Source organism: Lynx rufus, unplaced genomic scaffold (genome assembly GCF_022079265.1).
Source record: "Lynx rufus isolate CCGP_SWC_20201006 ecotype Redwood Valley unplaced genomic scaffold, mLynRuf1.p SCAF_5, whole genome shotgun sequence".
NCBI lineage: Eukaryota > Metazoa > Chordata > Mammalia > Carnivora > Felidae > Lynx > Lynx rufus.
This window is the reverse complement of record NW_025814867.1, coordinates 32,966,578-32,983,504: the sequence shown is the minus strand read 5'-3', so window position 1 is coordinate 32,983,504 and position 16,927 is coordinate 32,966,578. Positions and strand designations below refer to the sequence as shown.

General features: G+C 36.5%; 1 non-coding gene and 1 pseudogene across 1 annotated transcript; both read right to left on the bottom strand.

The window, feature by feature from the left end:
• The window catches only part of LOC124527131 (60S ribosomal protein L6-like), a 37,609-nt pseudogene extending 20,908 nt beyond the window's left edge, over positions 1 to 16,701 (bottom strand).
• Positions 15,794 to 15,900, bottom strand: LOC124527486 (U6 spliceosomal RNA). Its single transcript, XR_006965909.1, has one exon. It is a non-coding gene; the product is annotated as a U6 spliceosomal RNA (small nuclear RNA).
• Positions 16,702 to 16,927: the final 226 nt, after the last annotated feature.

Here is a 16,927-nt window from a genome sequence, read left to right as displayed (position 1 = left end):
TCCAACTTATCTTCTACTCCTTCAGAGCGTTCCATCTAAAACCTGGGTGACATAAGGTCACTCCCTTACTTTAGCATTTATAAAGCTAGTCATTGATTGCCTAGAGGAAAGCACAGCCAACAGTTTGTTGTTAAGTACAAGAGAAGTTGAAGCCAGGGTATAAAAGTTCATTAATGCCATTCACAGATTTTTGACTTTTATCCTACAGGCAATAGGAAGCCATAGAAAATTTAGCAAAGGAATAACACACAGGATTTGTTATTATTGTTTTCATGTCATTGTTTTCACTTTGATATTAGTATAGAAGGTATGCCTGGGGTGGAAAGATGCAGCACTAGCAGACCAGAGATGCGGAAACTAGTTAGGAAGCTGTTTTGATAGGGTAAGTAAGAGATGATAAAGAGGAACTGAGTAGTATCTACTCTTCAAGAAATGTTTGTGGTGGTGGTGGTGGTGGTGGTTGAATGAATGATCCAGGTTAGCAATTTTGAAACTATATAAATCTCAGTTAATACTATTGTTAGGATGATGAAGATATAATAGCCTGTGTCTTCTCTGTGCTCTTGACTGAGATGAGATCATCCAAGGTTGCTAACTGTATTAGCATTTCATAAGCTGTTGGGAGAACTTGGGCCATGAGCTGAGGATGAGCTTCCTAAGTCCCCCAACATCCAGGATTAAATCAAATGCATCACAGTGATCAGCATGGCCTTTGGGCTTGTCACACTTAACAGCATTTCCTACCTCTCTGTCCTGAGAATTAGATCTTCCCCATGGAGGCAATCATATGCATTTAACACTGGTATGATAAATTCTTTCTTATTTGGTTTTTAAAATTAAGAGAACTGAGCAAGGCAGCAATTCCAGATTGTGTGAGGAAATGTGATAATGATTGGCCTTGTGGGCTCTGGCTCATTTTCTCCCGCCCCTGACTCCCATTGCACCCTGTTTCCCGTGAGGTTCTGGGCATCTCAAATCAGTGCAGCTGGGCAGAAGAAGCTGGAGGAAAAAGTCCCACAGGGCAATTTTTTGTTTTCCAGCACTTAAACTCTCAAGACAATTTTATAATATAAACTAAATTAGATTTAAAATATTAGCCCTAAAGCAATTGCACAAATTGTAAAAGAGAAAAAAACCAGCAGAGCCCACAGAGGCCTCGCCTATAGTACATGGCTATTAAATATTAGACAAATCTAAATCAGGGTTCGTAAATTCATAATAAATAATTAGGAATATAACGAATAAATCCCATAGTCCCATGTGGTTCATTCTTTGTACTATATAAACTATTTGAAATTTTATTAGGTGTCTCCAAAAACTAAGTTGTCAAAGGAAAATGTGCAATTTATTTAACGTAGAAAATTTTGAAACTTCTCTCTCCAGGACTGCCTCTTTCAGTATCTTCCACATAGAACACAGACTATCCTCAAATATTTCTCTTTCTCACTTTCAACACCCAACCCTCAAACATGCTGACTGCTATCCGGTGCCCAGTCTCTCTGCTCCCCCACCCCTCCCTCTCCGCGCTCTCTCTCTCTCTCTCTCCCTCTCTAATTACCATTTCTTTAAGCTTATTATGCATTTCCTCTAGCTTCTCTGATTTCCTTCATTTAGAAGGTTTCTCTGCTTTATTTTTTACCTGGATTCTGTACAACAAAGAAGAAAATTCTTGCCAGAAGAAAAAAAGGCAGAAGGGCAGATTGCAAGAATTGGAACTGGGATCATTTTTGTCCCTGTTATACATTAATATTTAATTCCTGGTATAGGAGAAACCAAGAATAATATGAAATACATTACTGACTTTGACTATATCAGAATTAGGTGGTTAGGAACAGGAGCTTCAGAATCAGAAAAGGCTGTGTACAGATTCTGATTGTGCCATTTACTACTTCCGTAGGCTTCAGTATCCACATTGCAAAATGGCAAGAGGGTGCATTAGGATTGAATTGGATAATTCACGTAAAACATTCAATAAAGTTCCTGGAAACTTCTATTATAATTATTAATAAATATTATGAACATTTTATTACAATTATTCGTACAAAAATTATGAATATTTTAGAATAATTATTTATTCTTATCTTGGGGGAAAATAGTCCATGGGGAACAGGAATTCAGCCCAGAACAATCCTTCCTATTGGCATAAGACATTTAACAATCCAGAAAACAAGTTACTTTCCATCCTCAATGCTAAAGAAGTAAATGACATTTTCCCCATTGTCATAAAGTATCCCTGCCTTTTCTTATGGTCACATGCTTAGTACAGTTCCTTGCAACTCAATACACATCAATGGATGTTGAAGCAATGGATATCTTGGGGACACTAGATGAGAACCAGTAGCAAAGAGCCTAAAAGTACACCTGGTGATGGAATGAAGTATGTGCATGTCCTTAGTCACTCTTGGACTATTCTGTCACAGTTGTTTGAATGTGAATAGCTCACATGAGTTGTTCTTTCCTATCAAATGGCAAAATACGTGATTCATTTGGTCACTGATTCACGGGACACTTTTGAGCTCCCACTGTGTGCCAAGTATTGTGCTAGGTGCAGGACTCACAGATGAATAGGTAGCGTCCTAATATTAGGGAGGTTTTCTTCAGCAGGACAGAGGTATCATAGACCAGTGCTTCTTAAACGTGAATATACTCCCAAATCACCTGGGAATTTGTTAAAATTGATTTAGCAGCTCTGGAGTGGGGGCCTGGAATTATACATTTTTAATAAGCTCCCAGATGAAATGCACACTGCACATGAAGTTTGCTACTCCAAGTCTAAGCCTCAGACCAGTAGCATGTGTAGGTTGTCAACTTAAGGACGCTGGTGCCAATTAATCCAGTTGAATTAGCTCCCTTCTGTTATTTTGTAAAGATTCCCTAGCACACATAGCTGTGTCCATCTGATTATATGGAGCTGAATCAGAGGGAGAAATAAGAGATGTATATGTGAGAATGGCCACCATTGTAAGGAGGGAGGAACCCAACCGTATCAGGTTTGTTTGACTTTCTGAAAAACTCCCCAAAAGCTCAGAAATGGCAAATTCCCAATTCTAAATGTTTCCCTGTCTCTTCATGGGCTGCCTTACTGAGAAAGTCTAGATGTGGAGGAAGACAGTGGGAAAAGCGTGGGTACCATACTGTAGCCAATTAGATGCAGAACTAGGCTCTGCCTCTTTCTACCTAGTCACTCAGCTCAAATAAGGAAACCTCATGCTTTAATCTCTAAATATCTAAAATGGGAATGCTTATCACACCTACATCAGAGGCTTGTTGTATTTCATAACATGATTTGCACAGAGCACCTAGCACAGTGTCTGCAGTGACCATTAAATGGTATGTGTCATTATTATTGTTATTAATAAAACTGGGAGCCATGATAAATATTCTTTATCAGTGCTTTGTCAAGGCACACTGGAGAAAGATAAATCTAAATTAGAGCCCATACTCGGACTCATGTGGCTTTAAATCAGACCCTTAATGTTGTGTGAGCACAGGTGTTTTTTAGTTTGGTTTCTCTGTTAACATGAGGGAAAAAAAGATCAAAAAGAAGAGAGAGAGAAAACAATCACTATTTGAAAGTGAATGAAGGGCGCCCCCCCTCCTCCCTAGCCCCCCCCCCTTTTTCTTACTTTGACATCTCAGTGTGTTTTTTTCTTTTAGCTGTGAGTTCTGGGATAGGTGATAACTGCCAGTAATAGGATTAGCATTGATTTCTTTAGCAAGAACAGAGATGTGGCAGTTCCAGCCATTTCCTGAACTGCCAGCTTTGAAATATCAAAAAAATAGAGAGAAGAAGAAAAAAGAAAAGAAAGAAATGAAAAGAAAGAAATCTGGGGTGGGGGGGGCAGATACAGCTTTTAGAGAAAAGGAAGTGTGTGTGAATTCACCCATGCATGTCTGTGTGTGGGTATATGGACACATATGTGCACATAGAAGGATATAGGAACACTCAGACACGTGGAGATCATGCGAATGTTTTGTTGTTCCATGATAAAGGATCAAAAGCTCTGTTTCTGTTCTGCTTCAAAAAAGGTTTTAACATTCATTTGGCTTTCTTTTTCTTTCACTTGTGAACACATTTACCAGCTGATCTTTCATAGTTATCCTTGAATCCTGACTTTTGTAACCTTGAAATTCAAACAAAGAAATGTCTCAGAGAAAGACTGTGCAGCAGGCCCCACCAGACTCACACCCTCAGAACTCCATTTCTCTAAGTCCACAGGAGACCAAAATAAGGGTCAATTTCTCCAATTCTCAACCAAAGCATCTCCTTAAAAATAGCTGGTGGAAGTCTTCACCTCCCAGCTTGGGGGGAGGGAGGGAGTTGACGGTCTGCTGCTTCTCCAATGTGTCAGACACAAAGGCAAACAGGATGACACCCAGCCCACCAGTTTCTGGGGCTAAAAACAAAGAGAAGGAAGAGGGGGGCAAAGGGTGGACTTCATTCACAGACTTTGAGCTACTTTGAAAGCAAAACTAGTGTAAAGCAATGCGAGGTCAGCCTATCAGGCCAATCCCATAAATCAGAGCTTGAGGATCAACAATTTAGAAATAGGGAATTTTCTGGCAGAAAGAAGTAGGCGAAGGGGTAGTGAGAAATGGGTCTCTTTGATGTCTCTTTGGTTTGGATACATATCTGACTCAATACAAGTAGGGAGGAAAAAAGGAAATCACTTTAAGGAGGAAACCCATTAAATCAGTTGATTGAGGATTTTACTTAGCAAATTATCTTATCAATTATGATATCATTTATGATGATTATCATTATCAGCTACTATTAAGTGAATAGAAATTATGTACCAGGAACTGTATGAAGTCCTCTGTATGTACTCATTAGATCTTTTAATCTTCATGAAAGAAGACAGTATCTATTTACATCTTACAGATCAGGAAACTAAAGCTCAGATGAGTTAAGTGACTTGCTGAACAGTACACAGCATCGAAGTAATAAAGCCTATATTTAATTCCAAATCTGAATGATTCCAATGTCCAGTATCTCTTTAATTACACTATTAACTCAGCATAATTTAGTCACTACCTTTCCTTCAAGGATACTGTATTTCTACTTGCTGAGACACCATCTAATGAGAGTCACTTCGCCATATTCATTTATTCCTTCACTAACCATCCAATCAGCATTGTTTGGGCACCTGCTATATGTCAACAGATTCAGGCCACTGAATTCAAGGATGAGTCAGTCAAGGTCCCTGACACAAAGTGTTCAGGGCCACGTGGAACAGACTAAGCCAAGGATAGCACAGAGGAAAAAATAACTTGAATTGTATCTTCACAAAGATGCGGTTCTACCTGAACTTGGGCATTTAGTACAAATGCATAGTACTATGTACATCATAGTAAGCAATTTTTTGGCTGACTCTAGTCAGCAGCCTCAAAACGCTCAAAGAAAAGAAATCCTATTGAACCATGTATATAAAACACCTTATAGCAACCAGTTGAAAAGTTGAATACTAACTTAAAGAGTTATCAACCCAAGTAATTATTTTACTTGTTGCTTTTTCTCACTGAAATAATGTTTAACAGTATACATACACTTTTTAAATAGCATGTATGCCTTTATTTCTGATTTTTAATACTTTTCTTTGAAAATAAGAAGGAAAAATTAATATATTACTCAGATTTACCCAGGGTTAACATCTTATATATTTCCTTCAAGTACATTTTGTTCGAGTATATTTCTATACAGTTATCTATTTTGTTCATACAACTAGATTTATAATATGTATACTGCATTTAAATGTTTTTACTCACAATTCTGTCTTTACAATGAACCTTTAGCATTTTCCTAGGTGATTAAACATTCTCTGACATTATAACTTCTAATGGTTCTCCAGCATTCATCTATTGCATGCCCCATTCCATCTCTGCTCTGTAGAGCATGTAGATATTTCCCTTTCTGTTGTTGTATTGTAAATTATACTGCAGTGGATGTCCTTGTATATGGATCCTTGTGTGAATCTATAATTATTTCCTAATGATAAATCCCCAGGTGTGTTATTATCTCATCAAAAGTTTGAAACCATTTTAAAGTTTTTGATATATATTTCTAAATATATATTCAGAAATACAGAATCAATTTCCCCTCCCAAAAGCAGTGTGTAAGAATACCCATTTCTGCATTCTCACCAATACTGAGTATTTCCATTTAAACCACTTTAAAAGTATTTCCCAATTGAGTAGGCAGAAAATTGTATCTTGTTTTTATTTGCTTATCACTGAATACTGATGAGGTTAGACATTTTTCATACATTTATTATCCTCTTGTATTTCTTCTTTTGTCATTTATTCATGTCCTTTGCCCATTTTTCAATTGCTGGGCTTATCTCTTTCTTATTGATTAGTAGGCGTTCCTTATAGATTAAGAATATTAACCCTTTGTTTGTCAGAAGTGCTGACACAGCCTTAAATACTAGCTTGAGCACATCATATTTTCCATTCCTTAAAGTTCAACTCAGACTTCCCCAAAGGTAAATAAGCCAGCTACACCCTGTGTCCTGACTTCCAAGCACACAAAGCCTATTCTTTCTGTAGCCTTCCCAGCCTATACATATAGCTCAGAAGCATGTTAAAGATTTGCATCTTAGTTTGCTAATTGTTTCATTTGTGCTAAGCTTGTCCCGCCCTATCCCTCCCAAGCTCCTTGAAAAGTTTATTGAAGATAATAAACTATCTAAAGCTTCTAGCTATCTCCTTGCTATCTCTATTACAGGTTTACCCCACTGTCCAAAAGTAGAGTGTTTCTATGAAATCTTTTGTAAGCTGAAATTGTATAAACTGAAGAATCAATTACCATTAATTTATATGGAAAATTTGGGGGGCATCCCCAGATCCAAAAAATAACCACTCTTACGCCTTTCTGATACCTTAGGACACATCTTGCTAACAGATGCACAAAATAAATGGAAATAAAGTTCACAAGCTAACAGACACAATTCAGAGCTACGGTAGCTTGGTGCTGAGATGCTGAGGGTAGTTCCTGGGGAAAGAGCTTAGTGGTATCACTCTTGCTACTCAGGTATGTGCTGCCTATGTAATGGCTCACTGCAAAAGAAATACTGGATACTATTTTTGTTTTTTGCCTTTTTTCGGTAAACACAAAAATCTTTGGATTTCTTTCAGGTTAGTGAAAACAGGTACTAATGTAGGTCTTTCATAAAAGCAAATTGGCACAATAGGAACTTTCAAAAAGCAGGGCATACCTGTATTTACCAAACAACCACTTATTTCTCTGTCTTCACACTATTCCCTCTCTAGCCTACATAAGAGAGACCATGATTTCTAAACACTCTTCCAAAAACGTGGCTCTTATTTGTGCCTAATATACAATTTTAAAGTAGGATCTTTTAAGAATGATATCAAGGCCACAAAATGTAAGCATGATCAACTGAATGAAGCTTAATACTTATTTTTTTGTTAGCATAAATTGGACCACCTGTGACTGCTCTGAAGTTATACGATAGAGATTTTACTCTCTTAAAAAGAAGGAGACAGGAACAACCTGAAGATTGTGGCTTTTCATGAATTCTCTCTGATCATCTTGTTATGGAGATAAATAGAAGGAATGGGAAATGATGCTATTTCATTCTGGCCCAATCACACTGGATTGTGGTTGCCAAAAAATATACAGGTCATTCAGCTGAATTTGAATTTCGGATAAAAAATGAATTTCAGATCATTTTTAATCAAAGTATGTCCTATACTTTTGAAGTTCAAATTTAACTGGGTGTACTGTATTTTTATTTGCTGTATCTGGCAACCCCTGGATAAAAGCCCACTGGGCACTAGCAACTTGAACAGAAGACACCTACATCAACTTGCCTCTGGTGCAGATTTAAGAAGAGAATTTGAGGAGTACAAAAGCCATTTGGAATTTATGTATTGTATCTATCCACAACACTAGATTTGAAACATTCTTCCCTTGTTAAAGGAGGAAGCTTAAAAAAAAAAAAAAAGCATCCTGAAGATCCAAAGTAAGAGGAGACTATAAAAATGATTTCCTGTAGGACCTAGAATACATTCCTAGAAAATTGTTCTGCATTCTTAATTGGATACAAGAAGATTCGCCCTCTACAGAACAGGAACAGAAACCCATGAGGTACAAGTGAATCAGGAAGAGATCAAAAGGGAGATAGGTGGGGTGAGGAATTATTGAAAAGAGACCAAAAATTAATTAACAGCACTAAAACCTCCTTTGACACAATAAAAAAGTAGAACTACTTTTAAAATATGAAATCTTTCATGTAGGAGAAAAACAGGAAGCTTTCTTAGAATGTAGAGGAAACAGACAACAACAAAAAAGGAGAAAATAAGTGCTACTTTGAAGCCAGAGGTGGGATAAACAATATTAGAATTACAAGTACTTTAGAAATTATAGGAACACGTCATATAAAAATAGGGCTGGGGCGCCTGGGTGGCGCAGTCGGTTAAGCGTCCGACTTCAGCCAGGTCACGATCTCGCGGTCCGTGAGTTCGAGCCCCGCGTCAGGCTCTGGGCTGATGGCTCAGAGCCTGGAGCCTGCTTCCGATTCTGTGTCTCCCTCTCTCTCTGCCCCTCCCCCGTTCATGCTCTGTCTCTCTCTGTCCCCCAAAAAATAAATAAATAAAAAATAAACGTTGAATAAAAGTCTGTTGTTGTTTTAAAAAAAAAAAAATAGGGCTGAAGTTCTGGTTTGGGATAAGATTAAGTAGGTACACACTGTCTTGCTGTCCCAATGAATGCAGCTTTAAAACCTGGACAGAATAAATGATAAAACTGTCGGAAAACTGAAAATTAAATAGTAGTAAGCAGAAGAGACTTCAAAGTATCACTGAAGCAATGGTAAGGTTACCCTTTTTTCCCACCAATATCTCCCAACCTTATCTCAATACAACCCAAAACCCATGAGTTTACACCTAGATACAGAGAATGCACAGGAGTGGCTTTAGTAGTTCTGGCTCCAAGAATGGTAAATGGAACTCCCAATGCTCAGATAGAGTATAGAAACACCAATTTGTTTCCTTTGCTCCATTCTTGAGCACCCCCAGCCTCCAAACAAACCCATAGTAGTAGCAGCAACAGAAGTCCTCAGGAGCCAAAACCCTGAGGGGAGGTTAAGTTTTTTCCAACAATGTCACTGCACATTCTCTCTCTCACACACACCTCTCTCTTTCTCTCCTGTCCTTGTCACTTTATTTTGGACATAGGAGGAGTAGCAGAGGCAGCAGGTAGAGTAGCTAATGCCTTTAGATTTCTGGATAGAATACTGAAAAGGGGAGCCCCAGAAAACAAAACAAAACAAAAATACAAAGAAGATGGCAAAGAAGGGGGAGCTTGGGGACACAAACCCATAAAGTTATTTACAAACTCTTGAGCTCAGCTTTGATTATGCTTGGGTCTTATCCTAAATAGCATACCAATAATTTGAAAACTAAGCAAAAAAATCATCACTCAGCTTCCAGATTGGCCATTAGGTGGCACACACATTGGCCAAATCCAAAGAGTACTGGCAAGGCTCTGAAAATTTAACAGATATTGGAATCACTGCTCACAGAAGACAGATTGAAACTCGCAGCCTAAACCCAACCAAGTGAACTTCCTGCTAAAACAAAAATATCAACATTCTTCACAGTCTTTAACAAGACTGTGTCTCATAGTAATCAAAACACCCAGGACACAATGCAAAATTACTCAGCATGTGATAAACAAGGAAAGTATCAGCTCACATGGGAAAAGACAATCAAAGATACCAACCCCAAAATGACACAGATGTTAGAATTATCTGACAAAATCTTTAAGGTAGCTAATTTTTTAAATGCTCAAAAAATAATACCTTAAAACAAATGGGAAAATAAAAAGTATCAGCAAAGAAACATTAGAAAGAAACAAATGGAAATTTTAGAATATAAAAATAACGTAAGTGAAATTTGAAACTCAGTGTATAGACTCAAGAGCAGAATGGAGATGACAGAGAAAATGATCACTAAACTTCGAGGCAGTTCCATAGAAATAATCCAATCCGAAAATAAAGAAAAAAATAGATTTAAAAAAATGAAAAGAACTTCAGCACCTGACAGATAATAACAAAATGTCATCCAAGTCCTAGAAGGAGAGGAAAAAGAGTACAGTGCTAAGGAAGGAATCAAAGACAACCAAAATAAATAGAGAGACATACCATGTTCATGGATTGGAAGATTCAAATAGTAAAGATTTCAATCCTTACCCAAATTGATCTATAGATTTAACATAATTCCAATCAAAATCCCAGTAGTAGTCTTTGTAGATATAGACAAGCTGATTCTAAAATGTAGAAAGTCAAAGGAGTCAGCAGAATTAAAACAATTTTTAAAAGAATAATACATTTGGAGGACTCATACTAGCCAATTTTAAGATTTGCTAAAGACTATAGAAGTCAAGACAACATAGACTGGCAAAAAGATAGACATATGGATCAATGTAACAGAATAAAGAGTCCAGAAAAGCACCTATAAATATGGTTCAATGTAACAGAATAGAGTCCAGAAAAACACCCATAAATATGGTTCCACTCAACAAATTTTTAAAACAAGACCCAAAAGCATCAAACTGTTTTCATGTAACTTAACTGAATTCCAGAAAAAAAATTTAAGAGTATATCCAGTATCCAGCAAAGAAAAATCCATGATGTCTATAATCAGATCAAAAATTACCATGCACGGAGCACCTGGGTGGCTCAGTTGGTTAAGTGTCTGACTCTTAATATCAGCTCAGATCATGATCTCAAGGTTTTTGAAATTGAGCCCCACTTTGGGCTCTGCACTGACAATAGGGAGCTTGCTTGGAATTCTCTATATCCCTCTCTCTCTGCCCCTCCCCAACTCTCTCTCTCTCTCTTTCTCACTCTCTCTCTCTAAGTAAATAAATAAGCTTTAAAAATTACCATGCATATAAAGAAGCAGGAAAATGCAACTGCAATCAGGAGAAATGTCCATCTATATTAACTCAGACTGGTTACAGATATTACAGATAGCAATCTAGTATATTAAAACAATTACTATAACAATTCTCTATGTTTAAAAACTTAACTAGAGAGATGGACGAATTTTTTTAAAGTCCCAAATCAGATTCCTCAATATAAAAATCACACACACATACACACACACACACACACACACACACACAGAAGAAGGGATTAACAGCAGATTAGACATTGCAGAAGAAAAAAATAGTAGACTTAGACATAATACAAACTATCCCAAATTAAATACAAAAAGAAAACAATAATAATAATGATAAAAGAACAGCACCAGTGCAGTGAACAATAAATTCAAGAGCCTATTTATACATGTCATTGGAGTCCCTAAGGTAGAGATGAGGAAAAAAAAATGTTTAAATAAATAATGATTGAAATTTTCTACATTTAATTAAAACTGGAAATTCACAGATTCAAAAGCTTAAGGACTCCAAGGACAAAAAAATAAAAACATGAAGGTAACTACACCAAGGCATACATAATAAAATTGCTGATAATCAGTGATAAATAGAAGCCATCAAAACACCCAGAGGAAAGGGGCACCTGGGTGGCTCAGTCAGTTGAGTGTCTGACTTTGGCTCAGGTCATGATCTCACAGTTCATGAGTTTAAGCCCCACTTTGTGAATTTGATCTCTGCATCGGGCTCTATGCTGACCACATGGAACCTGGAGCCTGCTTCAGATTCTGCGTCTCCCTCTCTCTCTGGCCCTCCCCTGTTTGCACTCTCTCTCTCTCTCTCTCTCTCTCTCTCTCAAAAGTAAACATTAAAAAAACTTTTTTTAAACACCCAGAGGAAAAAAGGACTTGTACAGAGGATTAAGATAAGGATGACAGAAGGTTTCTTATCAGAAATAATACAAGAAGACAAATCAATCTGTAAAGTACTAGAGAAAAAATTAATCTAGAATTCTATACCTAACAAAAATATCTTACAAAAAAATAGTTGATATGAAAGGGAAAAGTGGGGGAGAAATTGATGTTTTGAGTAAAAGCTGAAAGAACTGAGGTAACCAATAGACCTGCATTGCAGAAAAAAAAAGTTAAAAGAGATCCTTTACACTGAAGGAAAATAACACCAGATGGAAATATCGATCTAGACAAAGAAATAAACATACTTCCATTCAAACATTTGTACTTAAATGTTCATAGTAGCTTTATTCCTAATATCTAAAAACTAGAAACAACCCAAATGTCCACTAGCACATGAACAGATAAATACATTCTGATATATCCACACAACGAAATATTACTCAGCAATGAAATGAACTAGTAATACATTTAACAACATGGATGGATCTCAAAATAATCATACTAAGTGTAAGAAGCAAGATAATAAAGGAGTAAATACTATATGATTACATTTACATTAAATTCTAGATAATATAACTAAACTATAGGGACAGAAGATCAATGCTTTACTAGAGATGGGGGCGGGGGATATGGGAAGAAGTGAAATGTAGGAATTACAAGGAGGCAGAAAGAAACTTATGGGGGCAATGAATATATTCATTATTTTCCTTGTTGTGATGGTTTCATAGGTGTATGCATATATCTAACTTATCAAATTATAAACTTTTAAATATGTGCAGTAAACTTTAAATATTGTATCTAAGTTAAACCTGAATAAATATATTTTTAAATAGGGAGAGGTCTGATATTTCCCACTGAGCGATGGTGCCTAGTCTTTCCCAGTTAACAAAACACTGACATTGAGATAATCAAAATTGACATTAAAGATGGAAGCATATCATCATGCAAGATCCCTGACAAATGGTTCCTCTAAGGAGTCCTGCTTTCTTGAAAGGTAGAGAAAAAACTTTTTATTCAATAATTTTTAGGCATGTAATCCTAATTCTATAAATATAGAACTTTTTAAAACCAAATTGTTAGTTGAAATAAATCACTAGATAAATGTCACATAATTAGGAAGCACAACAAAAGTCTATACCTACACTATGAAACAAACTCATTATTAGGGTATTAGACTGATTCTACCTCTGAGGAAATAGAGGCTCAGAGGCCTTGAGTTGGCAAGTTAGCTCAGGATCATATAGGAAGTAAAGGGCAGAGTTGGAACCATTGTAGCCTCCCAACTCCAGAACTACTGTTTCCTACACAACACATATCTGATTTTACCTCTTGGCTAAAGCCATTCATCCATGATCTGGAATGGCAAGGCCATCACCTATGGCTATTTCAGTATACTCACTGAAGTTTTATATTCCTAGCATTCATAGGGGAACAGTTAACATACTACTTCTCACATTTTCTTTTCTCTTATTTGGAGAATTGCCTTTTTTCCAACAATTTTCCTAGAATTCATCCCTTATTTGTTCTCCCCCTCCTGTCTTAACTCTAACCCATCAGCAAGTCCTGTGGGAGCCACTTCTGCAATATATTCCAAGCCAAGTCACTTCTCTCTGCCCCTACCACACAGTCCCAGTTCAAGCAGCAGCATCTCTTGCCTGATGACTGTCCTTTGTTCATAATATGAGTAGTACATTTTCCCTTAATTTGTTCATTTGCTTTTAAACTTATTTATGTTTTGAGGTTTTCTTTCTTTCTATTCATATACATGTATTTTATTATTATGTACTCAAATTTATCGGTCTCTTCATTTATGACTTCAAGACTTCATATTTAGAAAGGCTGTTCCTAACTCTTGATTTTTTTAATGATTTTATTTTTTAAGTAATCTCTACACCCAATGTGGGGCTCAAACTCACAACCCTGAGATCAAGAGTCTCATGCTTCACCAACTAAGCCAGCCAAGCACCCTCCTATCTCTTCATTTTCAATAAACAAACTTACAAGACTGAGCAGGATTTAGATCTGTGATACTACCTGAACACATACTTCAAGTTTTCCCCAAACTTGGAAGTTTACTTACAGCTTATAGACTAAGGTACCTCAATGCACAAAGCTGCTCCAAAGGAATATACCCACTTTCCAATCTCTTAACCCTCAAGCTAGACTTTAGGAAGCAATATCAAAATCTAGTAGACTCTTTACAATATGATTGTTTTTGTACAGTTATTCAAACCTTAGGCTGCCATAATAGATTTTGACTTTTATAAGTACTTCAAAATACTTGAGTGCATAAACATTTGTCTACAATCAGAAACAATCACTACTATTAAGTACATAAATTTAAAATTTTTCTACAATCATGAAAATAATAGAGAAAATGAAACATTATATATTGATTCAAACGAGCTGCAAAAACTGAGATAGTTGGGAAAATGTGAATACTAACTATATATTTGACAATATTAAAGAATTTTTGTTAATTTAATTTTGGAGTGATAGTGGTAATATGGCTGTTTTCTTTTAAAATAGTCCTTAACTATTGGAGACATATACTGAAATACTTATGGATAAAATGATAAAAGTCTAGGATTTGCTTTAAAATATCCAGAGATATGTTTATGGTAAGGATATATATGAAACAATACTGGCCATGAGTTAATATTTATTGAAGATGGGTGATGGGTTCATGAGGATTTACTATATCATTGTCTCTACTTTTGGATTTGTTTGAAACTCTGCATAATATATTTTAGAGATAATATGTTAATTATATAGATTAACTGCTTTTGGAATAAGATTTATGAGTGCATCTAGGAGGCCTCACTGGAGGCTAAGTGACTCAATATCTATTCCCAAACCCCCTTCCCCTTGACTCTACACAAAGGCTGGGACATATGAATGCTCACTTTCCTAGCATGCTTTGCAGCTAGCTGTAGCCACATGACACAACTTTGGACAATGGGATGAAACTGCAGTTTGCTGGGATTTTTCAGAAAAGTTTTGCTCTTTTATATAAAAGTAGACAGTGTGGCTGGCTTCCACCTCTCTTTTCCCATCTTTGAATGGAATCTAGGTTCTGGCTTAGTGAAGCCATATTGCAACCGGGGGAAAACTAAATTGAAATACAAGCACCAGGTCTTTTTTTCACTGAAACATTGAAGTAAAACCATCAGCTACCCATCTCTGGGCATCTGAGACATCTATTTATGTTAAATGTAAATATATTTTTTAAATCCCATTTATTAAAATCACTGTAAGTCTGACTTTCTTTCACTTGCAACTAAATACCTTTCTAACTGACTCAATCTGTTATAGAGATTTTCTTATACAACAAAATTTCTGGTCTCCACTATGAAGTGATGGTAATATCCTTTAGTAACTGAAGTTTTCATTAATTTGAATTGGATACTAAAATGCCACTTTAAAAATTCTACTCATATTCCCTAAGCTTAGTTGGGTCATCTCACCAAGTATCTGAAAGCTGTTTAAAACTATTTTAAAGTAACTATTACAAAGTGAAATGAATTATTGTTTAATTAATAAGTTCATTAATTAATGACTAGTTAATGATAAGTTCTTTCCCTGGCCCTAATTTCATCACTGTCAATTGTACTTTTATTTAAGCTCTTGACTTCAGGGTGTCACAAGTCCCACCCTTCCTCAGATGGATGATAAATGTGTATGTGTCAAGGGCTCTAAGGAGATGCCAGGATGCCAGGCACAGGACATAGTCCCACAGCTGAGACTGCTCTTCTTCCCCTGAAGCCAGCTAAATGCTATGGTCAAGCCTTCACCCCCTTTAAGAGGTCCCCCCCAAATTAGGCAAGATGTAAGACTTCACCATCTGTCCCAAATTCAACCAGTTCCAGTTTGTGTTTAAACAGAATCATAACTACAGGTCAAAACTAAGTATCACCCAATTATTCATGGGAATGAAGAGCAATCACCAATTTCTTGGTACTTACTTTCTTTTTCTTTTTTAAAACATGGAAGCTTCATGAATTTGCGTGTCATCCTTGCACAGGGGCCATGCTAATCTTCTCTGTATCGTTCCAATTTTAGTATATGTGCTGCCGAAGTGAGCACTCTTGGTACTTATTTTCATTTAAAGGCTAAACATCTGTATGTTTCAGGTAAGATAGTCTGACTTAATTAAAGACAATGGTTCTATGATAAACACCTATCAGAGTATCTAGTACACTAGTAGGCCCTTAACAAATGTTTGATAATTAATTCACTAAATCCATTAATTAGGTAGTTAATAGATATTTAGAGTTCATAATAGATTATATTTCACATCAGGAGCCCCAACTTTGCCAACACTGCTGTACAAATATAACCTGTTTTCAAAATACAAAATATTATGAAATGTGTATATGATTATCCTTCATGAGATCAGGAATACATCCTTCTCTGGTGATATATCTAGAAACAACTTCATTCATTCATTCATTTCCACACAACAGGGTGACTGCTCCTTATGTTAGTCACATTTCACCTCCATCAACTATCTCTTAGCACACTATCTCCAGTAATAGTGAGGACACCCAGCCCAATCAACACAAGCTAGATAAATAAATTATGTCCTGTTACCTCCAGGCAACAAACTCTGTAGTTAGACTGTCTGAATTAGAATCCTGACTCCAGAATGTTCACCTATGTAACCTTAGACAAATTTCTTAATCCCTCTCTTCCTTGGTTTCTTCATCTGTAAAATAGGGATGACAATCATAGTACCTACCTTATAGGATTATAGTGAGGATTGAAGGAGACTATAATGTGCTGATAGGTATTTCATGTCCCATAAACTGTTAACTGATTCTAGTCATTGCATCATTTTCAAAACTTACTTTCCATACGATCTGTCACAGTGAATCCAAAGGACATTACAACAGCAATTATTAGTCACCACAGTTTATAGGCAACTGTGTACAGGTCCTCTGGTTCTACTGGGAGTCAGCCATTATAACACAACATCTTATCACAGCCCTCCCAGCAGCCCAACACATGACTCATCCATGCCAAGATCTATGAGTATGCATCACAACCCAGCTGGTGTAGAACCAGGACAGAATTTGCAACAAGATGATCTGGATCCAGTTCAGCCTGGTAT